This window comes from Lissotriton helveticus, chromosome 12, assembly GCF_964261635.1.
Source record: "Lissotriton helveticus chromosome 12, aLisHel1.1, whole genome shotgun sequence".
NCBI lineage: Eukaryota > Metazoa > Chordata > Amphibia > Caudata > Salamandridae > Lissotriton > Lissotriton helveticus.
Window position 1 is genome coordinate 346864742 of NC_136073.1, and position 20151 is coordinate 346884892.

Genomic DNA, 20151 nt, shown 5'->3' on the forward strand with positions numbered 1-20151 from the left:
TTGTAAAAAAGAAAAATGCTATTCCCATTCAGCATAAGCTCCGCAGAGTCTCTTTGACTGTTAGAGATGAAGTTAAAGATCTAATAAACGAAATGTTACAAGGGGGGATCATAGAACCTGTTGAGGCTTCTAATTGGGTATCCCCGGTCGTGATTTCACACAAATCGGATGGGAAAATTAGGTTTTGTGTGGACCTTAGATCCCTTTACAAGAATGTTATTGCCGATACTTTCCCACTTCCCAATATAGGGGAGTTAGTTTCTACTTTGAATGGGGCTAAATTCTTCACTAAACTTGATCTTAAGAGTGCATACCACCAGATTCGTCTTCATGATGAATCAAAGAGCCTCACAGCTTTCATAACTACTGAGGGCACTTTCCAATTTACCCGTCTCCCATTTGACCTTACATCAGCTGCCAGCGTTTTTCAACGCATGGTAACGCAACTATTTAAAGGCATAGACAGAGCAGTGTATTTTCAGGATGACATCTTGATTTTTGGAAAGACTGTGGAGGATCATAACTTCACCCTTAGGGTAGTTCTCTTTAGGATTCAGGAGGCGGGTTTAACTTTACGCAAAGAGAAATGTTCCTTCTTTTTTTTTTAAATATTTATTAGATTTTACCCAAGATTTTTCCACATATTCCAGCATATGTTTCAGCACAATCCAATTACACAGGTGATTATATTCATTACAATACAGTATGGCATAAAGGATTCAATAAACAGACATTTGTATGATACTTGCTACCCATTTTAAAGCAATAACCAAGAAGAAAAGAATAAAAAACATCTAGTTGCAAAATTTTGGTTTTATAGCAGACTTTCTTGCGCTAAGCCGGATTTATCCTACTATTTTTCCATCTCGTAATGGGTTGCCATATAGTTTTACCTAATGCTTTAGCCCTCCTACCTTTCCTCTCGTATATTGCCTTTTCAAGATTGTAGATAGAAAGAAGGCTTGCGATCCAGTCTTGAAATTGGGGAGGGGCCTTATTCAGCCAATTTCTTGCTATGCAGATACGATACACTGCAATAGAGACAAACATAAATTCTACTGGTATATTTCCTGCCGTGTCTGCCACCCCCAACATAATTAATTCATCTGTGAGTTTAATCTTGATCCTGAGTGTTTTATCGAAAAACTCTTCGAGGGCAGTTTTCAGAGTAAACAATTGTGGACACTGCGAAAATATATGTACAATATCTGCCGCGTTTGAGTTGCATCGGGGGCATAATATGCCCGTCGTGCCGCCCCACTGGGCGATTCTGGCCGGGGTATGGTAGAGTGAGAACACTGTCTTGAAATGCTGTGATTGGAGGGTTGCAGAGCATAGCACTGTTCTACCCAGATCCAAGGATAACTGAAAGGTTTCTAACCCTGACCCCAGTTTTCCTATCCATTTTTGTGAATATTTCTCCCTATCATCTACTTTGTTAACTTTTAATTCCGCATATAGTTGTCTTATGGTGCAATGAACAGTAGTTCCTATGTATTCCATAATTTTGCACTGCCCCATCCCTGCCGGGCCACCTTGTTTTTGTGCTAAAAAACTTCTAATTTGAAGATATTTAAAAAAATTGTTACGCTCTAACCCATATTTTATTTTTAAGGTCTCAAACTGTAATATGTTGCCCTGACTATCCAGAAGATCCCCTATTTTCGCTATACCCTTATTGTACCAATCTCTCATGATATCATCCTTAAAAATTTCCCTTGGTAGTGAGCGATTTGTGTACAGCCTCATATAATTGTTAAATCTGCCCAGACCAAATTTTTTTGCCACTCCTTTCCATATCCTCTATGCTGCCTTTAAAGTCTTGAATCTTGTGTGTTTAAAGTAGGTGAATTCAGTTGAATTTAAGAACCCATTCTCCGCCTCCTCACCCAGTAATGTAGTATAAACATTAGGTAATCCTATCTCGGTTTCCCCTATTTGATCTATACCGCCCCCACCTATTAACTCCCTACTGTATTGTAACACAGCGGCCCAATAATACAACCTAAAATCCGGTGCGCCCCAACCCCCTTTTCCTCTATCTACTGTTAGATGTCTGTAGGCTCTCCTTGTCTTCCCTTTAGCCCAAATGAATTTGTTTAAAATCGCTTCTAATTTGTTAAACCACATATTTTCGAAAAATAGAGGAATAGATCTAAACAAAAACAAAACTTTTGGGAATGTTATCATTTTAATTACGTTTATACGACCCATCAGGGTAAGGTGCAGATTGTTCATTCTTTCTGTATTCGATTTTATCTTTGCCAATAGGGGGCTCATATTAATTTCAACTAGCCTGTCTAGATCAGCTGTGATCTTCACCCCTAAATATGTGACTTCCGGTGCAACTCTTGGATCCTGAAAATTCACCCAATTGTTTAGTACTATTTGTGTTTTTCCTCTATTCAGTGAGTAGCCTGCGATAGCCCCAAAGAGTGCAGCCTCGTGTTCTATTTCTAAAATTGCTGACCCTGGCTCTGGGGTGACCACCGCCACGTCATCCGCGTATGCGAGAGTCTTATATTCATGCGCTTGTAATCTGATCGGTAAGATATTTAGATTCCCCTCTAATCTTCTCAGAAGAGGATCAAGATATAGAGCAAACAACAGCGGTGAAGCCGGGCAGCCCTGCCTTGTGCCGCGTTTTATACATATTCCCTCAGTGTACCCTCTATTTATCTTCACCTTAGCTACGGGTGTTAAATATAATGCCTTTATAGCCTTTATATAACCTGTGCCTATACCAAACCATTCCAAAACCTTCCACAGATAGCCCCAGGAGACCCTGTCAAACGCCTTCTCTGCGTCTAAAAAGATGGCCGAGGCAGGGTCTCCTGCTGCGCCTGCGGCGTCCAATATGGTGACCATCCTCCTTGTATGCTGAGTTGTCCCCTTACCTGGTATAAATCCATGTTGTGTTGTATATACCAGCCTTTCTATTACCCTACTTAGTCTTTGAGAGAGAACTTTGGAGTAAATTTTTGTGTCTGCGTTCATAAGCGTAATAGGCCTGTATGAGCCGGGATCTAAATATGGTTTATTCTTCTTCAAGATTACAATAATGTTAGCTCCGGCCCATGATTGTGGTATGTTTTCCCCCCTCTGCGCATGGCTTAAGATTTCCAACATATCGACCCCCAGAGTGTCCCAGAAAGTCCCATAGAATTCTGCCGGGATTTGATCAGGTCCCGCGGCCTTCCCTGAAGGGAGTTTCCTTACTGCATTTTGGACTTCTCCCAATGTTAGTGGTAGTTCCAAAGCCTCTTTATCCTCCATATTCAGTTCCCTGTGGGGAATGCCTGCTAGGTAATCCTCTATCTCCTCTTCCCCCACTTTGAGATCTTGGTCGTATAACTCTGAGTAGAAATCTCTAAAGACCTCCCTCACCTCCTCTACCTTTGACTCAACGTTCCCCTCTATATTCTTAATCTCTTTAATTTCTCCTGCCGCCAAATCTTGTCTAGTGCGAACCGCTAGCATATGACCTACCCGCTCATTGAACTCATAGCATTTTTCCTTTTTTGTTAGGTAATTGCACGCCGCTTTGTTTGCTAATCCTTCACTAGTCTCTGCCCTTCTTAGTTCTAACTCTAGCAAGATCTCCTCGAGGGGTTCTTGGTCTATGACTGACTGTATGAGCTGTTGTTCAAGGTTTATTAAATCATTTAGCCTATTGGTTAATTCCACTTTTTCTTTCTTGCTCCTATGTAGAGTATAAGCCAATGTCTCCCCCCTTATCCCTGCCTTGAATGTGTCCCAGACCACTCCTGTAGATGCCAACCCTCTATTTACCTCCCAAAATTGACTAATCCATATTTGCATTCTATTAACATAGTCTTCTTCTTTAAGTAGCCCTCTTTCAAATGTCCAGTTATACTCTTTGTAACTGGGTTTACAGTTCTGAGGAATAGTCAGTACCAATGGATTGTGGTCTGAAAACACCCGCGGTAATTTTTCTATTTTTAAGTCTGGTGCTAAACGACTAGAGACTAGAAAGTAATCCAACCTGGCTATAGCTTTATGTGGAGCAGAGTAGAAGGTGCTGCCTGTTCCCGTAGGATTATGTGCTAACCAAGCGTCTACCAGCGCGTTGTTAGCCATTAAATTAGAGATAGCCCATCGTGTTTTCCTCTTACGGTCTCCCTTCATCCCCCCTCCCGACATACCCAACCCTGACAACCCATTGATATTAAGGTCCCCACATAAAATTACTGGTTCTGGCCATAGCGCCAACTCAACATCTAGAAACTCGAAAAGATCAGGTTCATCCTCATTAGAGCCATATACAGACACAATTGTATATTGACCTCCAGCAATTTCCCCCTCCACCATCACCCATCTCCCTTCGTTATCTTCCCTCTTCCTCTTTACTGCCACAAGCCCTTTTTTAGCAAAAATGGCCACCCCTTTCGTTTTTACATCTTGCTGCGTATATGCTAAAACTTCGTACCCTAACTGATCCAAAAGATATTTATCTTTCCCTCTCACATGTGTCTCCTGAAAACAAATAATATCCAGCTTTAATGATCTGCACATAGCTGCAACTTTCTGCCTTTTCCCACCATCATTCAAACCACAGATATTTATGGTAGCAAGTCTTATCGCCATCTGCCCCTTAAGAATGGACCCGCAATTATTTTCCACATAATATTTACTGTCACCTGATTAATCCTAAACACCTTAATAGCTTATGCTGTACAATTCCTTAATTCTACACCGACCCGTCCCACCACCTCCCCCATCCCCCCCTTGACCCCCCCTCCCTTGCTATCCCCCCCCCTGTTACAGGCAAATAGGTCAATCTTGACCTATGTGTGACTGCTCACTGCTGCAGTGTCGCCTCCTTCTCCCGTCCACCCATCCTTCCCATCCTTCCCATCCTACCCGTGTAATACCATATTCAGTATTTCCTCAGCTTTTCCAATATGGAACTTATGCTGGTACAGAGTCCTTACTCTTTTTGGCCTGTTGTAACTCTGTAATTTCTGCGAGATATTCACCTGCCTTTATCTCCGAAAAAAACATTCTACTGCGTCCCCCTGTAATAACTTTCAGCTTTGATGGGTACATCAAGTAGGCTTCAGAACCCTGGCGTTGAAATGGAGCAATTAGTTGCCTAAGTTTCCATCTTCTCTCCACAGTCGTGTGACAGAAATCTGGCCTAGTAAAGAATGAGATCCCATCAACTGACATTTTCTTATCTGGTCTAGCAGACTCCATAACTTCCTGCCTAGCCAGGAAATTACCAAAGAAAACTAACATCGCCCTAGGTAAGACATTCTGATTAGTACCCCTTGTTTTCTTCTGTACTAATGGGAATCTGTGCGCTCTCTGTATTTCATGCTCCCACTGCCACTGTGCCTCTGGGTATGCGCCTTTCAGCAGATTAATCATAAACCCCCTTGGGTCTTTCCCTTCCACTCCTTCCTCTAGGCCCAAAAATCGTAAGTTATTCCGCCGCTGGCGGTTCTCGAAACTCTCCAGCTTCCACTGTAGGTCCTCGATCACCTTTCCTTGTTCAGTTTTAGAGGTCTGCCAGTCTGTAACCTCGTCCTCCAGTCTCCCAGTTCTCTCCTCGACCTGTTCCACCCTGCCCTCCACCTCTACATATTTCTTGTTCATTTTCCTGATACTTGTTTGTATTTTTTTAGTATCGTGTCTGGCTCTCCTGCTTTCTATGCGGGCCTCCAAATGCATTTGTTTCAGCATAGTGAACATCCCTTCCAAGGTTGCTTGAGGTGGATTATCAGTTAAGCTTTGGGAGGCATTTATCGAATAATTCTCGGGTGCAACACCTAAGTCAGATTCCTGATACATCTTAGCGGAGCTACCATAATCCCATAGCAACCTCCTATTAGTGCTTGATGCTTCTCTGTCTATGTCTCTGTCACGTCTTATCATAGTTCTTCTTTTTTTTCTTTTCTGAGTTTCCTTACTTCTAAAGTCACTCAAATGGGACCCTTCTGACTCCGTCCCCGATGAGAGATCTGTGGTAGTGCCCTCCTCCTCCTCTGACCCCAGTAGAGAGGACTCCGAGCCCTCAGTCACAGAATAAAATTTTTCTGCTTCGGGAGAATGTACTCTTCTTCCTTTAGCCCCCTTTGTTGTATGGCTCTCTAGGCTTTTCAGGCTGCCCCAGTTGGATTGCCCTGTAATGTTTCTACCATCAGGCGTAGGCACTGGGTCTATCTCCAGCAAGGCCTCAAGCATCTGTGCATTATTAGAGTTCACCGGCTCCTCTGCCTCTGACTCTGACTTTTGCGTCTGCTCTTTGTTTGGCTTACCGATTCTGCTCTGGGACTCAGGCTCTGCCTCCTCCGCCTCCGCGTCTGGAGTGAAATCAGTCTCAGCAGCTGTCTCCTCTCCCTGAGCCGCTCCCGTGTGAGGCGTGCACGTCTGCAGCCCCCGTTGCTTGGCAACCGCCGTTCCTGCGTCCTCGCGGTCAGCGAGTGCAGCTTCCGCGTTTGCCTCGGCGCTTGAGGTTGGGGTGCCTTCCGAGACCAGGATCAGGGGCAGGGACCTACCCGCAAAGGCCTCCGTGACAGTGGGTTGCCGCAATTCTTTCCCGGGGACAGGTACTGGTACAGAGATTGTATGTATTGGCGCTCCGCCGTCTGACTGAGGGCGCCTTTGCTGCTGCATCTGTCCTCTGCTCTCCGAGGCTCTCAGTAATGCTCCTGATTGTGCTGTTACCTTGGGGTCTGCTTTTTCTTTTAATTTCGTTGTTTTGTCTGGTTTTTCCCCCTTTTTAGGGTGAGACTTTAGAGCAGCATTGCTCGCTGCATTAATTGCTCGTTTACTTGCTGTTGTTGCTGTTGATTTCGGAATTGCCCCCGTGCGTTGTGCCATTGTTAGAATAGCAGAGATACCTCGGATGATCCCTCTCAGATAACCTCTGTAATAGAGTTGCAGGATTGTCGACGCCTTCTGTAGTACCCCTTTAGTACACAACCTTCCTGAAAAAATCAGCATACTTTAAACAGGTTTTCTAGGACTACCAGCATCTTCTTCGGTGGGACCAGGAGAAGGAGTCAGTGCGACTGCACTCTACAGCAGCCTAGCGGCCATCTTGCCGGGCTTACTCATATCTATGAGGTCACATAAAGCCACCCTGAGAAATGTTCCTTCTTGGTGCCACAGATCGAGTATTTGGGATATGAAATTTCCTCACAGGGTGTTAAACCTAAGAAGAACCTCATAGAGGCGATACGTTTAGCACCTTGCCCTGTTGACAAAGACCAACTTAGGTCCTTTATGGGCCTCATTGAATTTTATTCTAAATTTGTAAGAAATTTTTCAGACAAGACAGTTGTCTTGAGATCACTATTGAAGAAAGGGGTAAAGTTTGTATGGAATGATTCTCACGCCAAATGCTTTAATGATATCAAACAAGAGCTGTGTGATGCAAAAATGTAGGCACCTTATGATGTTTAACGGCCTGTCCACTCTAATGGTTGATGCCAGTTCGACAGGATTGGGAGCTGTCCTTTTGCAGAAATATGATGAAGGTGTGAGAGCTGTTGCATTTGCCTCACGTACTTTGTCTCTTTCTGAAAAAAACTACTCGGTTATCGAGAAAGAGGCACTGGCAGCTGCTTGGGCAGTACAGTATTTCAGGACGTATTTATGGGGTACCCGTTTTAAGTTGCTCACAGACCACAAACCCCTTATCAGTATTCTCTCTCCTGGCAGTTCTGGTAAAGGTTCTCCTAGACTTGCTAGGTTGGCCTCTAGACTTCAGGAGTATCAATACGATATTTCTTTCATCCAGGGTTGGCGTAACATTCAGGCAGATTGTCTATCTAGACTTTCTGTTGACTGTCATGCTAGCAATGAGTTGATTCTGCAGGATGATATTGCGATAGCATTTGTGCAAGACGTTTTGACCTTGGGTGTTGGTACTTTTACTCAGGTTGATTGGTCTTCCGCCATGTCTCAAGATACTGTTTTAAAGACTGTAGTGGATATGGTGAAGTTAGGTGTACGACGTGAAAGTTGTGTTCCTGTTTCTGTTCGTCCTTACATAAAAATCCTGGATGAGTTGTCTCTTTCTGATGGTGTTATTTTGATGCGAGGAGATAAGTTTGTTCCTCCAGTTTCGTTAAGATCTAACGTTATTGCTTTGGCTCATGAGGGCCATCTGGGACAAACTTTCACTCAGCGTAGGGTTAAAACTGATTTTTGGTGGCCAGCTATGGATGCCCAGATCGCTTCTTGGGTTCAGAATTGTTCCTGGTGTAAGAATAGTGAGAAGAGACTTAAGTTAGCAGGTGGTCACACTTGTGGTGAGATTGTTGTTCCACAACGACCTTGGCATAGTATATCTCTTGATTTTATTGGCCCCATCTCTGAGTTGCCCCTGGATCAGCGTTTTGCTATTGTTGTTATTGATCTTTTTTCAAAGTGGCTTACTGTGAAGTTTGTTCGTGATATTGTGATGTATTCTTATAGGTTCTGTATCGATCCCCCTATTCCTGACCCTGTTCTGGTTAACAAGTTAACTAGCAGCCATCCCATGATGCAGAAACCGTTATCTGATTAAGCCACACTACGGCACAGGAACGTGTTATCTGATTAGGTCATAACGCTTGCCATCTAATTAGACAAGCGATATTCCTCCAGCCCCTGATAAGGCATACGGAGTTCTCAAAACAAATCAAACCTATGACAACCTGGGAAAAACCCTGCGGCCATTGTTTTGATTTCATCGAGAACTTCAGCAAAAGAATGTGCTAACGACCAAGTCGTATGACATCCTTATTGACGTATCTATGTCCATCCTTACGTCAATCTCGGCACCTTACAGGTATAAATATTACCGGTATTGCCTTAAGCAAACACACGCGGTGGTGACGAGATCGGAGCAGCCAGACTTGCCGAAGCCCAGAGCAGAGCAGACCCCGCTGGCGCAGCCCCGCCTTCCTGACGCGCTGAGAACAAGACGCTGCTTTCTCCTGCCGAGAAATCCAGCTCCGGCACTTCTGGGTAGCCCTCGCAGGCAGACTGGAATATCGAGAGCAGAGACGAGAGATACCATCCCTCATTCATCCTAGATTCAAGGTACAGAACTGAATAACCCCTTGCAGAGAATTCTTGAGTCAGTCACTTGGCAAAACAAACTTAACTTAAACTGCTACTTTCTATTCCCGCCCACGTATTAGGCTTAGGTCAGGTACACCGGGGTAGGCGTAGTTAGAAACACCAGTTGAGTACGATTAGTCAAATGTATATGTGTATGTATCTATTTTATCCATTTTAAACCACCTTATGGCTTAGAAACCATATAAATGTTTTTACAGTATTATTTTATACTTCTGCTTTTATTGTATGCACTTTACTTAACCATAAGTATTGCGATAATATCGATCTATTTCTCTTGTATGAGAAAAGAGACTGATCAATAAATAACATCTTTTATTGAACACGCCCGTCTCTTCCTCTTCTCTACAATCTGGTGAGACTAAGAATGCACGTACTGACTGAGTAAAATAAGTTGTCTTTTGTTTTCACACGACTCTAGAGATACACTCTTGATTAAGGGAGAGCAAAGTTGTCATGTTCTATGGTTGTCAGAAACTAAATCCCTTCTTGTCTATCCAGGGAGGTTCAACTCCTCCTTGCCTATTCGAGAAAGTTTCTAGTGAACTCTGAGCTAGCTGGCAAACCCAAAACATTAAGTCTAATATCGACAATAGAAGACCTAGTTAACGTCTGGTCTAGGCCTATACTATTGAAGGTATTATTCCAATGCGCAGAGCCTATTGGGATAATAGGAACTACACTACATGGCGCCCAACGTTTGGAAAGGCGATAAAACTAACGCAAGACATTAGAGTAACTCAGTCGTGCTTTTTCACTCAGACCCCTTTTTGTCCATAATACTACAAAGACGTCTGGAGTGGGTGAAAGGTCATATCCGCCAAACCTCGCAGGAGGAAACTCCTATGTATGGTTCTTGGTATAGTCAACGTTGAAGGATACACTGTTCCAAAATATTGTGCATCTAATCTTTGTTCCCATAAGAAACCTGATCGGCAAACAAACAAAATAACCTTCCTGACATTAGAATGTCAGTCACTGAAGAAGAAAGAGAGATAGCTAGAGTAGCAGCTGAACTCGCAGCAGCTGATAATACTATGCAAGAAGCAGACCCGGATTTAATACTCATCCCGGTCAACATAAGGAAATCTATAACTTTAAAACTTATAGAAAATGGACTGACACCTAGAGGTGGCACAGTCATATTCGTAATAGAGGCACACGAATATCGGCAGACAGAGGTATTCTATTCATGGATAAACTTTCCAGCAGCAACCGCTGTAACAAAGCACTTCCACCATTACAAAACAGAGGAACCTCCTGAAGAGTACACTCCTTTCGAGGAGGTGGAAGTACCACTTAAATTTCAAGAGCACCTGCTCTTGTTTAATGGCACCCTAAAACACAACAATCACATCACCAGGCTCGGTCCATTAGGTAGACCAGGAGCAACGTGGCCGGTCCTAGCCGGATACACACCACATCCAGACATCGAAAGAATGTCTGCAGCAGATCTTCTAATACAACTAAAACAATTAATAAAAGTACATAGACAATTAGTCCAATATGTAATGCGGACTTCAACAATCCAACCAGCAATTAAAATTCCACAGCTGACCCCTCATCAGGGGAACACAAATAAAATTACACCACAGAACATACAGTTCTGCCTAGGTAAAGTACCAGCTAAAAGGGAACAAATACCATTCTGGTTAGCACAAAAAATCACCCAAATAGAGGCGGTGTTTCCAGACACCACCCCTGTGGATAAACACAGGATTCTGACTATCTGTCTTCCAATGGGAATCGCACCACACGTGGAGGACTGTGACACTTGGGGTACAGTCTTTGCTTCCATCTACACAAAAACGCATGGTGTTCCATCCATTTCGGTAATACCAGATGTGCTAAAACAAATTCAAGACGAATACGGTCCAGAACCCGCTTTAACTCTTGGTATGAAATTACTGAAAGACTTCAAGCAGGTCTCGGCTATATTACTAGCCAATATAAAGGGAGAAGCAGCAAACGTGGCGATCCGCCAAAGGTTTAAAGAAACAGATATAGCAGACCAACCAGCTGAAATTGCCAGAATTATAGAAAAATCCTATGAGGAACTAGGTAGAGATAGTTTAGGTGGTATACCAGTAAAACCCCAACTGATTGAAAGTCCTGAAAAAATATTTATTAAAAATCATCTAAACAGTCAAAAGAAGAACTGGGATGGAAACAAACAATCCAATCCAGAAGAAAAGAGATTCCAGTCCAGAGGAAGGTCTCCTCGGCGGAGAGAAAGATCTCCGGACCAAGGACCCAAGTCTCCCCAAAGTGAGCCCTCTGTGAAAAAATACAACCTTAGAAATAGGGATAATATAAAGAAACCGGATAGATATCAAGATTTTGATACACGTCCCTCTCAATCTTTTCAGACTTCCTCGCAGAAATCGGAAAGAAGAGGACGATCGGAACCCAGGGAAGGGCACGTCAAGTCCAAAGACAAGGAACCTGCTCATCCAAATAAGAAATTACAATTTCCAAAAAAGAAGGTAGCCAGTATTAAAGTGGTTAACAATGCCGAGAATACTGAGGACACAACTGAAAAACGGAGAATGGGCTCAGACAATGCTAGACAGCGCAGCAGAAGTGAGCATAGCTCGCAAAGTCCTTATGAATCATCTGGAGACAGTGGACACGAATGAATATCTTCAAGTGGAAACTGCAGACACCAGAGTTAGCAAACCTCACAAAATATATGAAATAACTTTACGTATAGAAGGGGATAAGACTAGAAAAATAAGGGGACTATTTTGGGATAATCTCTCCAAGGGCTATGACATCCTTCTAGCTGAAAAAGACTGGCCACCAGAGTTTGTCAGGGACTGCCCTCATGGCGAAGAAATAATTATGCCTGCCTTCTCAAATCATATCCCAATTCATAAAAAATACACACTTGCCAGAAAGTGGGCAGTAGCTCAAGCTCCTGCTTTATATAAAAATCACGTAGGATGGGATGAGGATTCTCCTCCTCACAAAATCCAGTTAAAATCACAACCCACTGCACAAAGACAGTACCCAATTAAGCAAGAAGCTAAAAAACAGGTCAAAGAAATACTAGACCAATTAGAATACCAGGGGATGATTGAAACTTGCACCTCACAAATGAACAACCCTTTGTTTCCTGTCTCCAAACCAGACAATTCATATCGTCTAGTTTTGGATTACAGACACCTTAACTCATGTTGCAAAACTTTTGCAGTGCAAAACTCGCATAATGCAGCGCTAATGAATAACATAGTGCGCAAAAAATACAAAACAACATTAGACATCTCTAATGGATTCTTTTGTCAAAATATAGCACCAGAGAGCAGATATTTGTCCGCGTTCTCAATAAATGGCGCTCAAAAACAATTCTGTCAGTTACCCCAAGGGTTCAAGAACAGCCCAGGATTATTCTCAGCAAGAGTAACAGAGTTACTACAAACATATGATGACGAAGCATTATCGTATGTCGACGACATATACCTAACAGATGATGACTTGGATACTCACTTGAAGAGAGTGAACACCAGAATACTTGGGTTCGCAGCAGAGGGTTACAAATTCAACTTTAAAAAATCTAGAATTGCCCATCTAACAGTCCTGTTCTTAGGATATGAATTATCAAGTGAAGGCAAAAGCCTGGCTGACAATTTCCTAGAGAAATGTGCCGTACTCCAAGCACCTAGAACACTAAAAAACTTACAGTCAATTCTAGGCTTCCTAAATTTCGGAAGAACATACATTGCAAATTACGCAGAAAGGGTCAAGCCCCTTTATGATCTAATAAAACCAGATTTTAAAAGAACAAATTGGACTCAAAAACACACAGAAATTTTGAGATCCTTACAAACAGACATGTTAATTAAAACAAAATTAGAAACACGTGATAACACACGCAATCTTGTGATTCGAGTCATCCCAGGAAGATGCGGATTCACATACCTGACCTCTAACGAGGGAGAAAAGGTACCAATTGCATTCAAATCACACTTATACACTAAAGCTGAAATGAAATTTAGCCCAACGGAAAAAATTCTTACTGCAACACAGACAGCTATAGCAAAAGAACGAGCCCTGGCACAAGGTAAACGAATAATAATCGTGACACCGATACCAGCCTTGGAGGCGGTAACAAAGGCAAGCATTCCGAATGCTAAAGCACTACATCCAAGGTGGATACAGTGGGCTAATTCTCTTGCTGCAACAGACGTGGTATACGAATTTGATCCCAATTTAAAAACACAAGAATTTCTCCAATACGAATTCGAATGTCCTCCACCGACCGAAATTCTGCCTCTAGATCATTACGGCTGTATAATATATACAGACGGATCAGCACAACCCGCAGTGGGGGGTAAACAAGCTTACAGTGCTGCGTGCACGATTGTTAAAGGTCGCTGGCACGAAGGAAAATTTAAACCAGCTATCACCAAAACACAATCTCTGGGAGACTGTACAGCTCAGCGAGCTGAACTGCTAGCATTCAAGATGGCTCTTGAAAATACCGATCGAGAATTCCCCACACTCATAGTATGCGATTCGTATTATTGCGTTCAGTCTTACAATGAATACTTGCAGATCTGGCTTCAGAATGGTTTTAAGGATGCAAAAGGAGGCACAATCAAGCATAAAATGCTCTGGGAACAAGTAGTTCTTTTACAGAAAGAACTACCAAAGACTCACGTGATACATACACTGAGTCATCAACGTGATGGCGTTCACGTTGCAGGGAATTCATTGGCTGATGAGGCCGCGAAGGCAGCTGTGCAAACGGCTTCCGTAGCTGCCATCACACGGTCAAAAACAAAAATAGACAGCGAAATATTACAGGCTGTCAGCGCTACAGAAAAGGATTCAATAGAAACACTCCCGAAAGGCTTTCCAGTAAAATACTCATACATAACTGATGCAAACAATGTTCCTTTTGCTCGAATCCCTGGAGTGGGGGATAGGGCAATTCCAAACATGGAACATAGGTTAGGACTAATAATAGCGGCACACGAAGGGCTCGCTTCTGTACATGCTGGCGTCTCAGCCACAGTATCATTGTTAAAACAGAGATACTGGTGGCCACAAATGAGAAGCCAAACAAGGAACTATGTTTTAGAATGTGAAATATGTCAAAGAATGAAAGTATCAATGGTGAGACGACCAGCGCAGACGCCCCTTCTAATCTCAGATAAACCATTAGCCTGTGTCTATCTGGACCACTGTGGTCCCTTACAAAGGGATGGTAACTATAAATATATCCTGGTCGCAGTGGATTCATGCACGAGATTCATATGGATGTGGCCCCAGCGCTCGGCTGACGCCAGAACTGTTATAAAAGATTTGCGGGTCTTTATCGGCACATACGCAATTGGCATGCTGCATTCTGACCAGGGTCCTGCTTTTAGCTCTCGAGCTTATAAGGAGGCCATGACCAGCGTGGGCATTGCATTGCGGTACTCTTGTCCATTTCACCCTGAGGGGAACGGAATTGTAGAAAGAAAAAACCGTGACATAAAGCAATCTATAACAGCAAAGGTATTAGGTTCGGGAGCTGGGTGGGTCAAACATCTAATAAGTGTCCAACGTAGTCTAAATAACCTGCCAAGAAATTCTCTGAAGGGATTCAGTCCGTACGAATTATTGTTTGGAACTAGGATGTTAATCTTAGATCTTGACAGTCAGACTTCAGTGGTAAAGGAAAAAAGCTTTGATATCAAAGATCGTTTGGCTATTTTGCAGGACTTAAACAAAACAAGAAAAGACCTGAGCAACATAAAGTTGAAACAGCAGACAACAACCACTGAAGAACCACCACCTGTCCCAGCAAGACCTGTCTGGATTCCAAAAGTCAGGGATCTAGTCAGAGAAAAGATCGCGGTAAAGAAGGAATTTGGGCCTTCTTACAGAAAAGCAGTTCCTGTCTTGTCTATCAACGGGACAAGATCAGTTGTACTACCGCCGCTTGCTGGTAAAAAGGAGAACCGAGTTGTATCCATCGACCTGGTAAAACCACAATCATGTGGCCGATAACAAACAGTAGGCCAAGTGGACTCCCGATAAGTAGTAGAACACCAAGATTTGCTACTAATACAGAGGTCCAAACTAAGAGGCTAATCACATTCGAAACGCCTACAGAAGAACAACAAGGACTATGCAACAATGCATTGGAACTTAAACCTCTGAAAACCCAAATAAAAACATTTAGTAGAGACACACCAACCTACAATGAAGTAACAAACGAATATGCAAGAAACAGTAATCCTGAAGCAATTGGAACAATTGACAGAACTGCATCCGGCTACTTCATAAACTTCGATGATTCCTCTGAAGACCTAAGTGAATCAAAAACACAGCCATCAACAAAAACCTTTAAAGATAAAGCTAAAGAACTTTTGAAACAACTGAAAGAAACCTATCTGATTTCTCCATGGATTGAATTTTGGGTGGGCTTTGGTGCATTTATCCTCATACTTTGGCTCATCATGGTACTAACTTTGGGACGCTTCATTGAGGGAAAATATGCTAAAATGGACACAGCAAGTCAGAAAATCAACTTGATCCTCAAGCCACACACATCTTCACACGTCGAGAAAAGAGAACTTTCTTCAGTCAACTTCACAGCCAATCCTATACCGGGTGGGGTAGCATGGGACAATACTGACTACGAAATTTATGGTCCGGTTGAGATCCTGAAATATCCACACCAGATTAAGATCTCGTTGAGTGACTTTGTAAAACCAAGCTCATTTGCTGATGATTGGGACTTTGAAAGTATAAATAATATGATGTCTGACTTAGTGATGTCTGCTAAATTTACCAAACATGATTATTTGCAGGGTTCGACTAATTATGATAGTATGTACTGTTACAACCACTATGGTACCCATTTTCTACACAAATCTGTACAACCTAGAAATGTTTTAAATTATAATCAATGGGAACATTGTGCAACCCCTCCAAAAGGAAGCTCAAGAACCTTTTACGACAAATATTCATACTTTTCAGGGTTCAACACAAGTAATGCTGAAACATTTTATTTCAAATTGTCAAATAAGACAGGGACAAAGACCATGCTAACAAACACGAAATTGATATATTCAGACTAATTTTTTGAACAAATGAATACTTTTGGTTTTGATTATTGGGACAAAAATGTTGAAGTTAAAAGTGTTTGGGGTACAAAAGAATGGCAAGTACAAGGTATAGAATCATTGTTTAGAGCCTGCATGATCCCAGAACAAATTATATTTTTAAATGACACTGTTCAACAAACCACCTGTCTTGGCTTAGCCAAAATCAAAGACTTAAATAAACCGTCTATTCCAAAGCCAACAATGGACAGCAATAGCTCTACAGATGAAGAGATAGACGTAAACTATATATTAAACCAAAACAGAACACATCCTGATTGGAAACAGTGGTTGATCTGGCCCAAAGATACTAATAACTGTCAAGACAGATTCCTGAACAAAAAACAGGGGTTCAAATTGACCAGGCCAGACCCTAGATATTCCCAAAGACAACACCCAGGGATAATAACCACCTACAGTGTGGGCAAATTATGCCTTCAATGGCTACAAACTTCCACACTGACAGAAATTAAGCAACACCTAACTTTACTTACTGATGGTGCTGACTTGCGTGATTTCATTATGGGACCGCGCAAACAGCGTCAAAAACGCTTCATAGCAGCCTCTGTATATGCAGCTTACAATGAGGCCTGGAAGGTAACTCAAATTGAGACAGCAGAAAGTATACGGGGAATTGACCGTATTAATTTGGAAAAATCACTTTCTGTAGTGGACAATGGGTTAATGACTCTGTCCTCCAGAATTTTTTCTTTGGACAGCATTGTGTCTTCAGCAATCGACATAATATCGCAAGACTTACTGTTGTTACAACACGGTCAGTCTCAATTGCGTTCTATTGTACAGCTTGGCTGGACGTTACAAAATCTACGTTCAGGCTATGTGCCTTGGCGTTTAATCAACACAACGTCACTATTCAATATCTTTAACCTTACTGATAAACAAATCAGTATGGCACAGAAGGGTGCTGATTATACAATCCTGAGCATTGAGAAACTAGAGAGATTACCAATGACAATGTCAGAACGACCTGTCAGTGAATGGATAATACATGGGATAATTAATATTCCAATATCAACCTTCAGGTTTAAATACTGCCAAAAATATATACAGGCTGGCATGTACGAAAAATTGGGAAAAGGGTACATTAAGACAACATGGAACTTGCCCTATTCACATGCATGTGTCAGTAATAAAGGACAGAAAATGTTTCTTAGTGGCAATAATTGTGCGATGTCACTAAGCGGTACACTTCTGTGTAATGGAATTAGTTTGCATGGAGCCTGTGAAGGGAACTCAAATAACCTTTCATGTCACCAGCTAGGCGCACCTGCAACAGAGATAGAACCATTCCTTAAAAGACTCTATAACGGGAGTTACATTCTAATTGTGGATCGCAGATGTTGTAGTCTTATGCCCGGGACTCCTTATCTCGTAACTACGACTGCGAAGGTCATGTGCTGTGGACACTCATTGTTCCCCAGCTCCTTTCCAGACAGGGAGGCAAGGGCATGGCCTAACTTGAAAATTACTTCTATTCGAATAGATACTTTAAGCAGAATGAAAACAGTGCTTCTTCAGACGCCGACCAGACTCACGTCATCAAAAGAAACGTATGATCTCCTAGTCGCAAGGACGACTGCAGAGATTCACTCATTGTTATCAACTAATTCCCCCATACATTTCGCGGAAATCCTGAATGAAATCTTAACCCCTTCAGCGCTAATGACAAGGGTAACTCGTCATGGACTTTCCATTGATTTCAATGGAAAGTCAATGGGAAGAAGAGGGAGTACCTTAGCAGCCAAGTGGTTAAATATTTCTGATACCAGTGGAGTCTCAAATGTATTTAAGACAGTATTTTCGATGGCATTAACACCATTCAAAGCCATACTGGGTATTTTTCCAGATTTCGTCCATTCGATTTTTGGCGGACTTCCCCTCATTTTGGGACTAATTGCAGGAATCCTATTCCTGGTCCTAATATTTCGTTATGGCAAACCATGTCACAGACAAAACACCTGCGACAAGGGAAGAAACAATCCGAGCCATTGGATACCGGGACCGGATATCAAAAATCCTGGGACTATCCCGGCTTAGAGACCTGAACATGACTTGGTTTCTTTCATTTCGACCAATGTGGCATCGATGTGTTTTACCTGTATTAAGGTGCCTGCTGTGCGGAGAAGAATGCGTGTTGGACACCTGTCTGACGCTACATTCGGATGCGCCTATGGATGCAGAAACATTGTTGGGTCCGATAAAGGCTCATGCTTTGTGCTGCCCTCAACGGCTGCCAATCCTGATGACGGCATTCGTGGAAACTTCACCACTACGATTAAGGGGTAGTGGAGTTCAAGATTAAAGCAGCATCGATCAGGTACGACCTTCTGTCAGCAATACTAATCAGAACGTCAATGGAGACAATCATGCGCACGAATGCATGGTTACACCTTTTTCCGAGTTAGTGGAACTCTCCCAGGAAGCTGTTGACAGCTTTTTCGACAGTCTAAATGATATGATGTTCTCACCAGAGCAGAAATAGAGACTTTTTAGCAAGCTAGCACACGGCGTTCCCAACACCCTGAATTTGGCCTTCAACTTAATAGCAAAATAACATGAACAATTTTCCCTCCAGTTCACGGACAGCGATTTTTTCAGCAGCCCCAAAATATTTTTACGATTTTTCGGGACACTTACCTTCTGCTTAAAGTAAGAACTATTCTTAGAGAACTAAAATTTCTATTTTTAGAAACTTTATAGACATTAGCTGCCCGCTGGTATGTTCATAATTATTTTTATTCTGTGATGAAATGGTCTCGAACCTTTTTTCTTCTGTATTAAGAGCCATTTCATGTGTAAATTCTCATATACCAATTAGCAATAATGTATACATATGCGTGATTACTTTAGCATTATTCTACAGCTTGAGTGCGTATAGTACATGTGAATATTTTTTTCCGTATATTACATTATTACATTACATTATTCGAAATGCATTATATGTATTTTGGGGTGGTAAGGTATACACGATACTCTACAGTATGTTTTACTATGCCTAGATTCGTAAACATGGCCATAGTTAGCGTGGAGTGGGTGTGATGTATTCTTATAGGTTCTGTATCGATCCCCCTATTCCTGACCCTGTTCTGGTTAACAAGTTAACTAGCAGCCATCCCATGATGCAGAAACCGTTATCTGATTAAGACACACTACGGCACAGGAACGTGTTATCTGATTAGGTCATAACGCTTGCCATCTAATTAGACAAGCGATATTCCTCCAACCCCTGATAAGGCATACGGAGTTCTCAAAACAAATTAAACCTATGACAACCTGGAAAAAACCCTGCGGCCATTGTTTTGATTTCATCGAGAACTTCAGCAAAAGAATGTGCTAACGACCAAGTCGTATGACATCCTTATTGACGTATCTATGTCCATCCTTACGTCAATCTCGGCACCTTACAGGTATAAATATTACCGGTATTGCCTTAAGCAAACACACGCGGTGGTGACGAGATCGGAGCAGCCAGACTTGCCGAAGCCCAGAGCAGAGCAGACCCCGCTGGCGCAGCCCCGCCTTTCTGACGCGCTGAGAACGAGACGCTGCTTTCTCCTGCCGAGAAATCCAGCTCCGGCGCTTCCGGGTAGCCCTCGCAGGCAGCCTGGAATATCGAGACCAGAGACGAGAGATACCATCCCTCATTCATCCTAGATTCAAGGTACAGAACTGAATAACCCCTTGCAGAGAATTCTTGAGTCAGTCACTTGGCAAAACAAACTTAACTTAAACTGCTACTTTCTATTCCCGCCCACGTATTAGGCTTAGGTCAGGTATACCGGGGTAGGCGTAGTTAGAAACACCAGTTGAGTACGATTAGTCAAATGTATATGTGTATGTATCTATTTTATCCATTTTAAACCACCTTATGGCTTAGAAACCATATAAATGTTTTTACAGTATTATTTTATACTTCTGCTTTTATTGTATG